This window comes from Crocuta crocuta, unplaced genomic scaffold, assembly GCF_008692635.1.
Source record: "Crocuta crocuta isolate KB4526 unplaced genomic scaffold, BGI_CrCroc_1.0 scaffold548, whole genome shotgun sequence".
Lineage (NCBI taxonomy): Eukaryota > Metazoa > Chordata > Mammalia > Carnivora > Hyaenidae > Crocuta > Crocuta crocuta.
Genome location: NW_027528725.1, coordinates 1,709,683 through 1,724,685, shown reverse-complemented (window position 1 = coordinate 1,724,685; position 15,003 = coordinate 1,709,683). Strand labels below are relative to the sequence as shown.

At 46.2% G+C, this 15,003-nt stretch overlaps 1 non-coding gene across 1 annotated transcript; it reads left to right on the top strand.

Moving 5' to 3' along the window:
* Positions 1-13,635: 13,635 nt before the first annotated feature.
* Positions 13,636-13,742, top strand: LOC144224357 (U6 spliceosomal RNA). Its single transcript, XR_013333019.1, has one exon. It is a non-coding gene; the product is annotated as a U6 spliceosomal RNA (small nuclear RNA).
* Positions 13,743-15,003: the final 1,261 nt, after the last annotated feature.

Below are 15,003 nucleotides of genomic sequence, written 5' to 3'. Positions count from 1 at the left end.
CTTGGAAAGAAAAAATAAAAGTAAATTCACCTCCATTCACGGGCTCCTGATGGACCGGTGGAGAGGTGGCAGTGTGAGGGGATCCGATAGAAGACAGCAAGACAGGGGAGAGATTCTCAGGAGGGGGCCCCCCTCAGGCTGGGCCACCCCACACTCAGGGCCACCCTGACTGCACTGTCCTGACCACCACCTCCCACCCTGGCAGCTCTCTCCCACATACTCCGGCTACTCTCCTAGTCTGTCAGGGACACTCCCGTCATCTCTCCTGTCTATAATGAGATGGTTCAAACTACAGAAACCTGTAGAGAGCAAAATACCACACATCCATTTAATCCATTTACCATCTAATCAGTGGTGATAATTTGAAAAATTCACTTCCTGTTTTATTTATTTATTTATTTATTTATTTATATTTACTTATTTACCTTTGAGAGAGAGAGAGAGAAAGCTTGAGCACGGGAGAGAGAATCTTGAGCAGGCTGCACACTCAGCGCAGAGCCCGACGCAGGACTCAATCCCACAACTGTGAGGTCATGACCTGAGCCGGGATCAAGAGGTGGACGCTTAACCAACTGAGCCTCCCAAACGTCCCATTTCCCATTATCTTTCAAGGACATAAAACACTACAGGTATAATGGAAGGTCCACATGTATCTCCTCTTAGTCTCTTTTCTCTCTCTAGACCTAACCCTTCCACCCCTAGAGGAAACCAGGATCTCGATATGTCCAGGATTCTGTTCTTTGCATTTATGTGTGCATCCATAAATGATAGATAATGCTATTCTGTTTCAAAGGTTACATACATGATCCAAAGCTATTTCTAAATTCACTGCAATCCCTACCAAAATGTCAGCAGTCTTTTTGACAAGAAATGAAAAAGGGGACCTTCAGATTCATGTCCATATGAATTCCAAGAGACCTCAGATAGTCAAAATATTAAAGGCCTCACCATCCTGGTTTTAAAGTTCTAGTAATTGAAGGGGTATGGTACTGGTATAAGTAGTTATACCAACCAACAGAATAGAAGAGAGAGCCTAAAAATAAACCCTCCCATACATGGTTTTTATAATAACCTTTTCTTATCTTTTAACATCTGTAGGATCTTTTTCCTTGCTGATATTGACAACTTATTTTATCTCTCTTTTTATCTTGGTGTTTATCATATACATTACCTTTTTAAAAAAAAAATCTCTACTTGTTTTTAAGTTTATTTATTTTGAGAAAGAGAGAGAGAGAGAAAGAGAGAGAGAGAAGGAGAGAACAGGAGCAGGGGAGGGGCAGAGAGAGGGAGAGACAGAATCCCAAGCATGCTCCTCAATAGCAGTGCAGAGCCTGACATAGGGGTCAAACTCATGAACTGTGAGATCAAGAGTCAGTGGCTTAACTGACTGAGCCACCCCATATTCATTACCTTTTACCTTTTTAATAACCTAGCTTTTTTGTTTTGCCTATCTTCTCTCTTGTATATCTGTTTTATATATCTATATAACTTTTTAAAAGATTATATTTTTAAGTGATCTCTGCTCTCACTGTGGGGCTCGAACTCACAACCCCAAGATCAAGAGTCAGTCCTTCACCAACTGAGCTAGCCAGGCACCCCATATCTGCTTTATATTTAATTGACTTTGGTTTGTATTTTGATTTTCCCTTCTGCCTTCTTTCCTTGGGTTTAAGTTACTGTTCTTTTTATAACTTCTTTAGACAGAAATTTAGATAACTAGTTTTAAACAATGTTCTCTTATCACACATGCATTTAAACCTTAAAACTTCTGGGGCGCCTGGGTGGCTCAGTCTGTTAGGCATCTGACTCTTGATTTCAGCTCAGGTCATGATTTCACCATTCATGGGTTCCAGCCCCATGTCAGGCTCCACACCACCATGGAGACTGCTTGGAATTCTCTGTCTCTCTCTCTCTCTCTCTCTCTCTCTCTCTCTCGCTCTCGCTCTCTCCTCCTCCCTCATTCTCTCTCTTGCTCTCTCTCTCTCAAAATAAATAAATAAATAAACAAAATAAAATAAAATAAAATAAAACATAAAATTTCTTTCTAATCATTGCATTGGCTATTTACTCCAGTGTTTGTATGCAATATTTTGATTTTCACTGGGTTCAAAATATTTTCTAATTTTCTGTGTGATTTCTTCTTTGACCCCTGGGTTATGTAAAAGTTCTGCTTAACATCCCCACATTTGAGGTCTAATAATCTTTCTTTTGTTCATTTCCAGTTTCATTCCACTTTGGTCAGAGATCATACCCAGCATGAGTTCATCTTTTGAAATTTTTTATAACTTCCTTTGTGGTTCAGTACACGTTCTATTTTGGTAAAAATGCACTTGAAGAGAAGAACATGTATTCTCCATCTGTTGGGGGCAGGATTCCATAGCTGTCTATGAAAGTCAAGGTGATTAACTCTGTCATTCATATTTTCTATATACTTACTGATGTTTTTATCTGCTTTTTCTCTCAGTTGCTGAAAGAGGTTTGTTAAAACCTCGACCATGGTTACACATTTGCCCATTTGTCTCTTTTGTTCTGTCAGCTTTCTGCTTCATGTATTGTGCAGCCCTGTTATTAGGTGCATACAGATTTATGATTGTTAGGTCTTCTTGTGAATTAGCCCTTTTATCATTATGAAACGTCACTCTTTACCACCATAACTACTTCTGACTGTAAAGTCTACTTTGTCTGGCATGAATAGAGCCACACCTTTCACTTGGTAAGTGCTTGCATGACATAATTTTTACCATCATTTTGCTTTCTGCATTTCTGTACCCTATGTTCAAAGCATGCCTCATAGGAGCACCTGACTGGCTCACTCAGTAGACCGTGTGACTCTTAATTCCTGGGTCATGAATTCGAGCCCCATGTTGGGTGTAGAGCTTACTTTTTAAACATTTTAAAAATGAAGTATGCCTCATAAACAGCACGCAATTATTTTCTTTTTAATCCATCCTAAAAATATTTGTCTTTTAATAGGAGTGGTGAGTGGAGTTTAGATCTACAATCTTGTTCCTTTTTAAAAATTTATTACACCACTTCTTTAAACCTTTATTTCTCCTTTCTGCCTGTTTATTGTATTTTACTTCTTCTGTTAAACTTTTAGTTATATTTCTATTAACTTTTAGTGGTTAACTCAGATGAATCATTGACTTTTGGAGTCAAACTTAAATTAGAAGCTTTACCATTTCACAAATAATAGAGGAAACTTGTGTGTACCCATCCTATCTTTTGTAATACTGTTGTTAAATGTTTTACTTTTAGGGGGACCTGGGTGGCTCAGTCAGTGAAATGTCTGACTCTTCATCTCCTCTCAAGTCTTGATTTCAGGGTTGTGAGTTCAAGCCCTGGATCAGCCTGGGTGTGAAGCCTACTTAAAAAACAATATTTTCCTTCTACATATGCCCTAAACCCACAAGCCATAGTTATTATTGTGGCTTCAAACAGTCAACACTCTTATATCTGAGCACATATTTGTGTCTTGGCGTTCTCTGTTTCATCCTGTAGTTCTGTGTTTCCATTTGGAATCATCATCCTTGTATTACTTGCAGCAGGAGTCTGCTGGTGGTGAGTCCTCTCACTTTGTTAGTGTGAAAATGTCTTTACCTGGCCTTCATTTTTAAAATTTAATTTAATTTAATTTAATTTTAATTTAATTTAGAGAGAGTGCAGGAGCAAGGGAGAGACGCACAGGAAGAGAGACAGAGAGAGACAGAGACAGAGACAGAGAATCTTAAGAGGCTCCACATTTAATGCAGAGCCTGACACAGGGCTCAATCCTACAACGATAGGGTCACAACCCGTGCCGAAATCAAGAGTAGGACACTCAACTGACTGAGTCACCCAGGTGCCCCACCTTCATCTTTTAATTGTTACCTTTCAAAGCTTTGAAACTATCACACAGTTATGGAAAAGCACAATGTCCAATACAGATAAATATTTGTTCCTGAACCATCTGAGAGTATTTTGCTAACCCAATACCCCTGAACACTTTACCATATGTTTCCTATAGTGTTTTCTGGCATAACCACAGTACAACATTCAAAATCAGGCAGTTAATAATGATGCATTCCTATCTTATCCAAGACCCCATCTAAGATTTGTCAACTGTCCCGACAACTTTTTTAGAAAAGGAGTCTTGCGGTAGATCAGAAATTTCGATTGTCATGAGTTATCGTGCCTTCTTAGTCTCCTTCAGTCTGAACCAGCTTCTCCACCTTTCCTAACCTTGATGCCTTTATAGATTACAGGCTAGATATTTTACAGAATGCCTCCCCTCCACCGTGTGTATTTGACTGATAGTCTGATTTGTGAGCATTACAGTCAGATTCTGCATATTTGGCAGGAATGCCACAGAAGTGGAGCTAAATTCTTCTCCTTGCATCCCATAAGGGGCTGTATAGCAATTTGGGCCATTGCTGGTGATACCTACTTTGATCGTTTGATCAGTGTGGGGTCTGACAGCTTTCTGAACACTGCAAGTTACTCTTTTCTCCTTTGTAACCAGCAAGTATTTTGTGGGGAAGGATCTGAACATTATATAAACAGTCCTGGTCCTCATTGAGCTTTGCTATTTAACTATTTCTATAGACATGCGGCTCCTTATTTTATTCGAAGGATTAGAATCCAATTTATTACTTATCTTGATTTTCAGATTTTCAGATTGCCCCTGATGTGATTAGTGGAAGTCACTTCAAGACAGCTTCTGTACCCTTTTGACATTTCCCCATTATTCTTTGAGTGCTTCAGTGCATTTTGACACAGGATTAGCCAGACTCACCTTATACTTTCCCAACTCCAGTCCTGGAATCAGACATTCTCTGAGGATCCCTGGCTTCTTTCTTTGAAGCTGTTGTTTAGAAAACAAAATCTAGGTCTTAGGTATTTTCATTGCTAATGAGGTGTATCTAGTCGGGACTCTGTGAACAGAGCTAGAGAATACGTATGTATCTGTATACATACATACAATATCTATTATATATTATTATTATATATAACATTAAAATATGTGTATATATAGATGAATCCACTCGGATATATTCTATTCCAAATAAGCATCACAGGGTTCATTCTAGTTTTCTCCTATTCTATATTCATAATTCCCTCTCTCACTAAACCTAAACCGCCTCTCCCCTACTCACCCTGCTCATGAGCTGGCATCCCATATCCGGCTTCCCTTCCATGGGAATGCCCTTCTCATCCTGTCTGGGCTCTGACATCTTGTTCTGGGCCACCATGGCTTCCTCCAGTCTCCATAACATGCACACAAACATATACACACCACACCTTGTTCTCCCCCATCCAATGGCTTTAAGTTGTTCAGAAATGGGAGAGAACATGAATTGCCTTTATTTTTGAAAAAAAAAAAAAATAATTTCACAGGATATAGAACTTTTCTCTGTATAGTTAAAAATGCTGTTCCATTGTCTTCTGGATTTCATAGTTGCTATCAACAAGTCAGCCATACTCATTGTTGTTCCTTTGAACATAATGTGTTTTATTTTTCCTGGCTGCTTTTAACATTTTCTCATTGTGTTCCATTTTCACCTACGTGTAGTTTTCTTTGTATTTCTTTAATTTAGGATTCACTGAGTTTTGTGAATCTATGAGTTGATGTCTTTCTCTGACTTTGAAAACTCTTGCCCTTTATCTCTTTGAATATGCTTTTCTTATTCTCTCTCCCTCCCCTTTTCTGAGAATCCAATGATATACATGATCAATGTTGTGACTGTGTCCCACATTTGTCTTGTACTCTTATCTATTATTTTCACTATTTTCTCTGTCTGTGCTGCAGTTTGAGTGTCATCTCTACACGCATCTTAGAGCTCAGTAATCCTATCATTTGCTGTGTTTGTAGCAGATGATACAAACATTTAAATCCATTCAATGAATCATTAATTTCAAATATTAAGGTTTAAAAGTTATTGAAAGTCTATTTGAATTTTTATAGATTCCAATTCTCTGCATCAAGCCTCCATCTATTCCTTCACATGCCCATCTTTTTTCTGAATATTCTTTTTTATTCTATTTATCATAGTTATTTTAAAATTCTTGTCTGATAACTCTTGAGAGCAAAATTACCTGAGTTGTGATGGTGGAATGAACACCCCCAACGAAAATCTGGTTCAGATGTCAAGACTAATGACATTAAGCACGTAGCAAGAAGATACAAGAAGATTTATTACACACATACGAGGATTTCTAGAGAGAGCCTGGAAACTTCCCAAGCAGGTCTAAAAATGAATTAAGAGAGTAGAGAATGGAGGTGGCTTTGAAGTCATTGGAGGTTGGGGCTAGGGAGAAGTGCTCCCATGCATGGACCAAGGCTTGCATGGTTTGAACTTCCTGCTGAGACTAATGGAGGGAGCACCTAGGCTTTCTTATGAGCTGGCCCAGGTCTAAAACAAGGGGAAGAGGGAGTGGTGGGGCTTAAAAGTTGTCAGCATACAGCTCTTAAGGGCAGTCAGTTAAGCATTCCACCTCTTGATTTGAGCTCAGGTCATGATCTTCCTGTTCATGAGATAGAGCCCTATGTCAGGCTCTGTGCTGGCAATGCAGAGCCTGCTTGGGATGCTCTCTCTCTCTGCCTCTCCTCTGCTCATGCTCTCTCTCTCTCTGTCTCTCTCAAAATAAATAAATAAGCATTAAAAAAAGAAAAGCTGTCAACATTCAAGGTCTGTGGGGCGCCTGGGTGGCTCAGTCTGTTAAGTGCCTGACTCGGCTTAGGTCATGATCTCACAGTTCATGAGTTCAAGCCCTGCGTCAGGCTCTGTATGGACAGCTCATAGCCTGGAGCCTGCTTCAGATTATGTGTCTCCCTCTTTCTGCCCCTCCCCTGCTTACACTCTGTCTCTCTTTCTTGAAAATAAATAAACATTAAAAAAAAATAAATTCAGATATCTCAAGGGCGAGATATGCCAGGTGTTTCTTGCAGTTTCCTCCTTTCAGCAGCTTCCTCCTTCTAGAAGCTTCCTTCTCATGCATGGTCCTCCTGGGTTTTTCATACTGTGAGACAGGCAGATCTTTGTCTTATTGGCCTTAAAAGTTATGTTTTTCTGTTTAACTCTTACCTTCCTTCACACGCAAGCAAAACATCTAGCAAGCGTCTTGAGAATACTTACTGTATGTTTCTTGAAAGCTTTTTTTCTCTAGCTGTATTTTGCTTTTCAAGAACTAAAAAACTGTGCTTTGATAACCCAGTCCACCGACATCCTATACTACCCCACGCCCTGTATCCCACAGGGAGAGTTCAGAGCTTTGCTATTCTCTAGTCATTCAGCCCCGTCTACATGGCTGTCAAAATCCTTACTGGTTTCTCCTTCCCCTACCTTCTTTGTCCAGTGCTCAGCCTGGACATTGACTCAGCAAATGGACTCATGGAGGAAAAAGCCTAGTAATTCCAACGCACCTGTGGGGACTTTATCCTTCCTAGTAGGTTCACTGCTCCCTACTGCATGCTACCCAAAGTCAAACAAAATAATTGTCAATAGTGGTTCTTCAACCATCTGATATGAGTTGAATTTGGGGGGGGGGAGGGGGGAGGAAGGCATGTTTTGGGCATCAGATCCTATTGTCACCTTTCAAATCTTTCTTGTTGAGCTAAATATTGCTTGAGCCATGATACTCTTAAAATTCAAATCTCCCTATATGGAAGAAAGGCATTAAGTCCTTAGCATGATTGAGAAAGAAAAATATTTGGCTATTCCACTGGAGCTCTTCAGTTAGTTAAAATATCTACTTAATTGTATTATTGCCATGATCACATTGTAACATTTCTCTACCTTCTTTGTAAGGACAGTCTTATGGGAGGTAGCAATGAAAAGGAAGCATCCGGGCTCCGTGCTGGTTCAGCACCAACATCCCACCTTCCTGCTGCCCAAACCCTTTCAGGCCCGTACTCCTTAAAGATGGCGCCTCTCTGCTTCCCCATTTCCCAGGCAACAGAGGGCGCTGCTCACAGGGGCCCTGGAGAGGGCCGGGGAAGCCAATGGGAGCGCGGGAAGGCCACGGGGGAGCCAATGGGAGCGGCGGCAGGGCAGGGGGCGGGCCAAGCGGATCTCTCTGAATGCCTGGAGCGTCAGGATTCTTGGCCCGGCCTGCACTTTCCCGGCCTGGCTTGGGCAGGGCGCCAGGCCCGCCATCCGCTCCCACTCCACTTCCCAGCCCGGAGAACGTGCATAAATTAGGCTTCTAAGAAGGGCCTGAAAAGGAGCCCTTTCTGTCTAATAAGAAAGACAAAGTTTTGTCAATATCCATTTCTCAAACCCAAACAGTAGAGTTCTATGGATCTCCGAGTTCTGGGGTGGGGCAGTCCGAGGGCCCTGGGGTGCTGAGCGCCCCAAGGGGCCACTCCGGCAGGAGCCAGGTAGTCTAGGTCAGCTAAGCTTTGGCAAGGAAGACAGATCGTCTGCGGGGTGAGAGCGAACTGGGGTGCTGGCAACAGGAGCCTGCTTACAGAGGGCCAGACTCCAGCCACCAGTGGCCCCCGTGGATCCCGGGACATCTGCTCTCCCCCTGCCCAGGGCCCCAGCTGCTTCAGGGCCCATTGGACCACCTCTGTGCCCTCCTCCCCCACCTCCCCCAGTTCTGGCGTCCTCTCTGCTCCTCACACCCACCCAGCCCCCACTTGCCGTGCTTTCCCACAGGCTGCTCCTTCTGGTCTTTCAGGCCTCGGCTGCTGTAAACATCCGTCTGTGGAAGAGCTCTCCCTCCCCATCACTCTCCATCACGTCGTCCTGCATTTCCTTCATAGTGCTTGTTCCAAAATGGAGCCATTAATTCATCTGGTCATTGTCTTCTCCCCAACTAGAGTGTCAGCTCCAGCAAGGCGAGGACCATTGAGAGTAGACACTTAACAAATTGATGTTGAATGAACGAATCCAAAATATGGTACTTAAATGCAAGTACCCTTCCAAGACCCTTCTGGAACCATTCTTATTGCAAATTGATGAATCCAACCCACAGCCTTATTCTCCACGGCCACTTGAAGAAATACCCATCATTGGTGGTGTAGATATGGGGGGGCGGACAGGGGAATCCTCCACTAAACACCAACCGGAGAGGGGCTGTGGCCCAAACATGTCTGCACGGGCTCTCTCTCATAGAACTAAAACAAGGGGGTCCTCTGGCCAACGTCTCAGAACTTGGGAATTTTCTAGAGCTGTTGTGAGCTAGATGCTCTGAAATCCCCGAATATCTTATTGATATTTTATGGAGTTGAGAGTGTCTCCACTTGTCAAAATAATAATGAACATGACCATTATATATTGAATTCCTGCACCAGGCATGTTCCCTGTCTTAGCTCAGGCTGCCAAAATGAAATACCACAGGCTGGATGGCTTAAATAAGACACATGTATTTCTCACAGTTCTGGAGGCTGAGAAGTCCAAGATCAAGGTGCTAGGGGATTCAGTTCCTGGTGAGACCCACTTCCTGGCTGGCAAACGGCCACTTTCTCTCTGTGCCCTCACATAGCAGAGGACAAAGAGAAGCAAGGTTTCTCGTGTCTTTTCTCTTCCTCTGTGTGTGTGTGTGTGTGTGTGTGTGTGTTTATTTTTGAGAGAGAGAGACAAAGCATGAAGTGGGGAGGGGCAGAGAGAGAAGGAGACATAGAATCCCAAGCAGGCTCCAGGCTCTGAGCTGTCAGCATGGAGCCCAAAATGGGGATCGAACTCACGAACCATGAGATCATGACCTGAGCCGAAGTTGGATGCTCAACTGACTGTGCCACCCAGGCGCCCCACTGGTGTCTTGTCTTGTCTTTTCTCTTTTCTTTTTTTAACATTTATTTATTTTTGAAAGACAGAGATAGAGCGAGAGCATGGAGGGAGAGAGAGACACAGAATCTGAAGCAGATTCCAGGCCCTGAGCTGTCAGCACAGAGCTTGACACGGGGCTCAAACTCACGAACCACGAGACCATGATCTGAGCCGCAGTTGGATGCTCAACTGACCGAGCCACCCAGGCGCCCAACTGGTGTCTTTTCTTAAAAGGGCACTAATTTCATCGTGGTGTCCCCACCACATAATTATGTCCCACAGGCCCCACCTTCATGTACCGTCACATAGGGGGTTAGGATTTCAACATATGAATGGGGGAGAGGAGACACAAACATGTAGCCCATAACACTCCCTACATCAACTATAATCTCTACAGAGCTACCACAAAGTGAGTGGTTAATCTCATTTAATAAGACTCTGAGGTACAGTGGGTGATGGAGGAGACTCACTCAACACTCAAGGTCACACAGTGAAACCAAAGGTCAATATCCCCCTTCCATAGTAAGCTGCCCCTCAGACCTGCTAGCTAACCCCTAACACACAGAGATCATACAACAGACCCCGGAGTCTGGTCAGCCCGGCCGCTAAGTAACAGAATTTGTTGCTGAAAAAAAAAAAACTGAGGAAAGTGATATCCCGGATCTAATAGAACCCTTTGCCCTCACCACCACATTATGGATTTGCTCACTTCTTTTTCTTGGTCCCACAAAGATTTGTCGAGTATGTACTCTGTGCCCCAGAATACAGCAGTGACCAAGACAGCATGGCCGGCCCGTGATGGGACCGACACCCAGTAGGGGGCAGACGATGAAGAGACAAGTTAAGAATCCCATACGGGGAAAAAAAAAAAAAAGAATCCCATACAGGGTTCGGTATCATAATGGAAATGCACAGAGTCGGGAGTGCAGAGCAAGGAGGAGGGAGAGGTCTCCCACACGAGAGCGGTCAGGAGGGCCTCTCAGAACAGGTGACAGGGCAGAGACTCCTAGAGAGACAGAGCCTGGTGACACTCAGCACTACCGCCCCTGAATTTCAGAATCGCACCTGTGAAGCCCGAGACACTTTGCTCAGAAGTGTACTCCAGGTGGCCCCCATAGCACAAGGTCCGACGGAGCCCCAGGATGTGCCGTTTCTGTGCCCACAACACCCGCATCTCCATCTTCCCCACTACTGTCCCCCCCAAGCCCGACACCTCCCCTTCGTTTCTTTATTTACATCTGAGGAGTTTTTAATGGGAGAAAAGGCCCAGAATGGGGTTGTTTGAGGACAAGGAAATGAGCCACTTGCTGTGATGAATGTTCTTGAAAAGCAATTTCTTTTTTCACAGGTAGCTCGCTGGGCTTGGGCACAAAAGTGCTTTGGCTGCCTATCAAGTACTAACAGAGGCTAACTGTTTTCTGGGCACTTCTCTTTCCCCGCACACGCTCACTTGCGCCTCTCCCTATGCATGACAGAAATGACATCAAGTTCAAGGGCTCCCGGGGTTCTCCTCCCACGGTAAAGTGGCAGCTGCTTTCACGGCGCTGGAGGACCCTCTCCCTGCCCCCCACCCTCTCCCCCTCCTCCGCTCGTTTGTTCCCAAGCATCGACCTTGCACCACAAGACATCGTCTGTGGCCGGATGGGAGGCGAAGGAGTGGGTCCCCGGGGAATCAGAGATCAGATGGGAATCCTGAGAAGGCCCATGGCACCCGCAGCAGCAAGGAGCCCACCTGCGCCCTTCCCGCTGGTTAACAAGAGGGGAAATAACCCCGCACCTTTGCCCCTTGGCTCCAACCACACCCCCATCAAAGCTGCCATATTCACATCGCGAGGCGGCATTTTCCAGGTGTTCTCAGTTTACCGGTGCACAATCTTCCCCCCCCCCCAAAGGATGGACTCTCAGGCATCATAGTACATCTGCTGGGAGCACGACACTCAGATGAAGATGACAGAGAGGCCACTGATACTCCTAACGCACTGGAACCCTATTTTGTGAAATGAGGGCCGTGCCTGGCTATCTGGGAGAGCATGTTAAGTCCTTGGGAAATATGACAACTAAAGTGAAACTGGGGATTAGGTTTCCAGCTGGGCCCACGCACAGCACGGGTGAAAAATGACAGCGTCTGAAACTTACTGTTACAAGGGTCTGAGTTTTAGCAATAATTCCAGGAACCCAGAAGTCTCCTGCTCACGCACATCCTGTAAGGAAGACCGGAGCGACCCTGCCTCCCTCTCCTGCTCCTCCTGGAGCTGACTCTGGCCTTTAGGTTTGCCAAAGGGACAGTTGTCAGAAGTATGAGGCCGGCTGGGGGTGACTCAGCCTGGACAGGCAAGCAGACGTCACTGTCTGGTCGCACTTCTGATGTGTCTGGGAACGTGACTTCACTTCCACGGCAGAGTGCTGGGATTGGGGATTTGGGTTTGTTCCCCTGCAGGTGGAGTGGATTTTCTCATCTCCGTCATTAGGGAAGAGAGGCCTTTATCCCCTATAAAAAGAGCTTGAGGCAAGCAGGAGGTGGGTAGGCTTCCCTTTGCCCTCTTTGCCAGCCCCGATTCTGGAGCTTAGACGGGACTGGAGACTGAGGCCTTCACATCCGACCTCTGACAGTGGCCACAGAGGCAGGACATGGAAGGGTCAGGCCTGCTTCTCCCCCTTCCTTGTGGGACTGGGGTAGCCAGCCTCTGCAGAGCTCGGCCTCCTGGTGCTTACTGACGTGCAGCGTCCCTCCCTGCCGAGGTGGGCTGGCCAGGCGACTAGCTGTTAACTAGTAGAATAGGACAGAAGCAATGCTTGTATTTCTGAGGCCAAGTCATACAAAGCCTTGCAGGTGTGTCAGGGGCACACGGGTCAGCCATCTGGAAGTAGCCAGGCTCCACGTGAGAAGTCTGACCACCCCAGGATGGCCATGCCGGGAAGAAGTCTACATAGCAAGGCCGTGTGGAAAGACAGCTGTCCAGCCGGTCCCCACCCTCTCAGCCACCCAGCTGGGGCACAGACACACCCTGTTGGGCAATCTGACCAACTGAGCCTCAGGCCTCCAGCTCTGGCCGCCATCTAACTGCAGCCATGAGACAGACCCCAGTCAACCCCAGTCACCTAACTGAGCCCATGCAGGAAGGCGGTGGCCAGAGGCCCGAGGGGAAGGGAAACTTCTCTTCCAAAGCCAAGCCAAGTGCACCCTGGCTTTCCCTGCAGACCTCGTCCGGCACAGTGACCAGCAAGGGCCCCTCCCCCACTTGGGTCATCCTGGCTGACGCTAGTGTCTGTTAGTCCCTCAGGGACAGCGGTCCCCCAAGAGCCATGGCCCTCCCCAAGGAGACAGCATGTACTGCATAGATCTTGTTCCCTTTTCATCCTTATTGTCATATCCCCCCAGACTCCATCTGCTCCTCTCCTTCTCAGGGAGAGTGAGGACTCGCCTAATAAGCACTTGACTAGTCACTGAAGCCAAGGTTCGTTCCAACGGCTTTGACTTTCAACCTCCTCACGTCTTCTCGAAAAGATGAACCGCGCTTTTGTACCACAGCACATGCCAGGAATAGCTCACATAGACTGCCCGCGGGAGAGGGTTCATGAGGAAGAGGTGGCAGATAAGCCAGACATCTGAAAAGTGCCATTAAAATGATGGTGCCTCGGGCACGCCGTTGAGCCTTATTACTCATCCTGTCTGTGGGGAGGTCTCGATGTGAGGGTGTCCTGTGATCCTTTGGCCAGGACGTGTGCCCTGGGACCACACTCGCATCCTTGAGAAGGGAGGTTGCAGAGCGGGACCCAGGAGGCTCTGGCTGTGGAGGGCTCAGTGCATCCCTGGCTCCCTCCAGGCCACCATGGCCACGTCACAGCCAGCCACCATCACATTCCCCCAAACCAGCAGATTCTGGTGCTCACTTCGGCAGCACGTATACTTAAACTGGACCATTACAGAGAAGATGATCATGGCCCCTGCTCAGGGATGATGTGCAAACTTGCGACTTCTCCCAATGGTCTGCAGCTTCCCATCATGGGAAAAAATCCCCATGGCAAAGCCAGATTTCCGACCAACTCTGCGCTGTCTGCACACACGACACAAACAAGAACAGCCAGTTTCCCAGTTGCTGTAATGACCAAGGGCTGTGTCAGGTGCTGGACATCACCTGCCAAGCAATGTTGGACATCTCACTCACCCAGGGGCTCAGAGAAGTTAGGACACTTGTTCCTCTGTAAGTGACAGCAGAGCTGGGACTGTAAACCATGTCTGTCTGGTCCCAAAGCTCACCGTGCTCTTTCCATTAGTGACACTGCTTGTGTGATGGAGGGGGTGAGACTTCACTGTGACAGAAACAAGAGGCTGGATTCAAGGTCTGGGAGGACCTGGGTCAGTCTGAACCAAAAATCAGGGGGCAGCCCCCTCTCCCTCACAACCCGCATTCCCTGGGCGGCCTTCAGGTGGGAGCAGGGCCCAGGCAAGATGTGGAGGACGCGGAGCCTGGATGGTCCTCGAGGAGACTCCAGCGCCCCCTTCAGGGACCAGTGCCACGGAGGGAATTAGGAGCTCAGGCCCTGCTAGGTGATAGGACCATCACTTTAAGACTTGGTAATCCTTAGAGAAAGCACATGAGATGGGTATTGCCTCACCCATTTCACAGATGGGGAATACAGGCTCAGCAAGGTCAGAGAACCCAAGAGATGTGCAGATTCCATGCCAGACCTGTTAACTCCAAGGACGGTGTTTTCGCACGGCTACCCCATGCTGCCTCCGCATGGAAACAGGCTGACTTTGACCCCAGAGGGACCCAACTTGCTGTTAACCATTGCTGGGTTATCAACCCCTTGAGGTATTGACCAAACAAAACCATGTGATATCTTCCTGGCACCTGAATCACCTTCAGGATAGTATGGGATCCCAGGGGTGCGATTAGATTATTAAAAAGAACAATTTTTAATTTCTCTCTGTATCCAGAAATGGGTTCCGCTGCTGTGCTTAAAAATCCTTTCTCCCTCTTTTAGTGCATTAAGCCTCTCCTGAAATATTGTAATTATCCATGTTTACACTATCGACTAGCTTTTTAAGGTCTTTCTGTGTAAATACAAGAAAGATAAAGTTCAGGTGAACTCCCGTCTGAATTATCCCAAGCCTGAAATGCTGCAGGGTCCGTGTGAATGGGCTGGGACTGTACCTTGAGTCTCGAGAAGAGGAATACATTACCCTTGACCTTTCCAGAGGAGCTCAATGGCAAGCCCTGTCCACTGGGAAACCGCCTGATTGGAC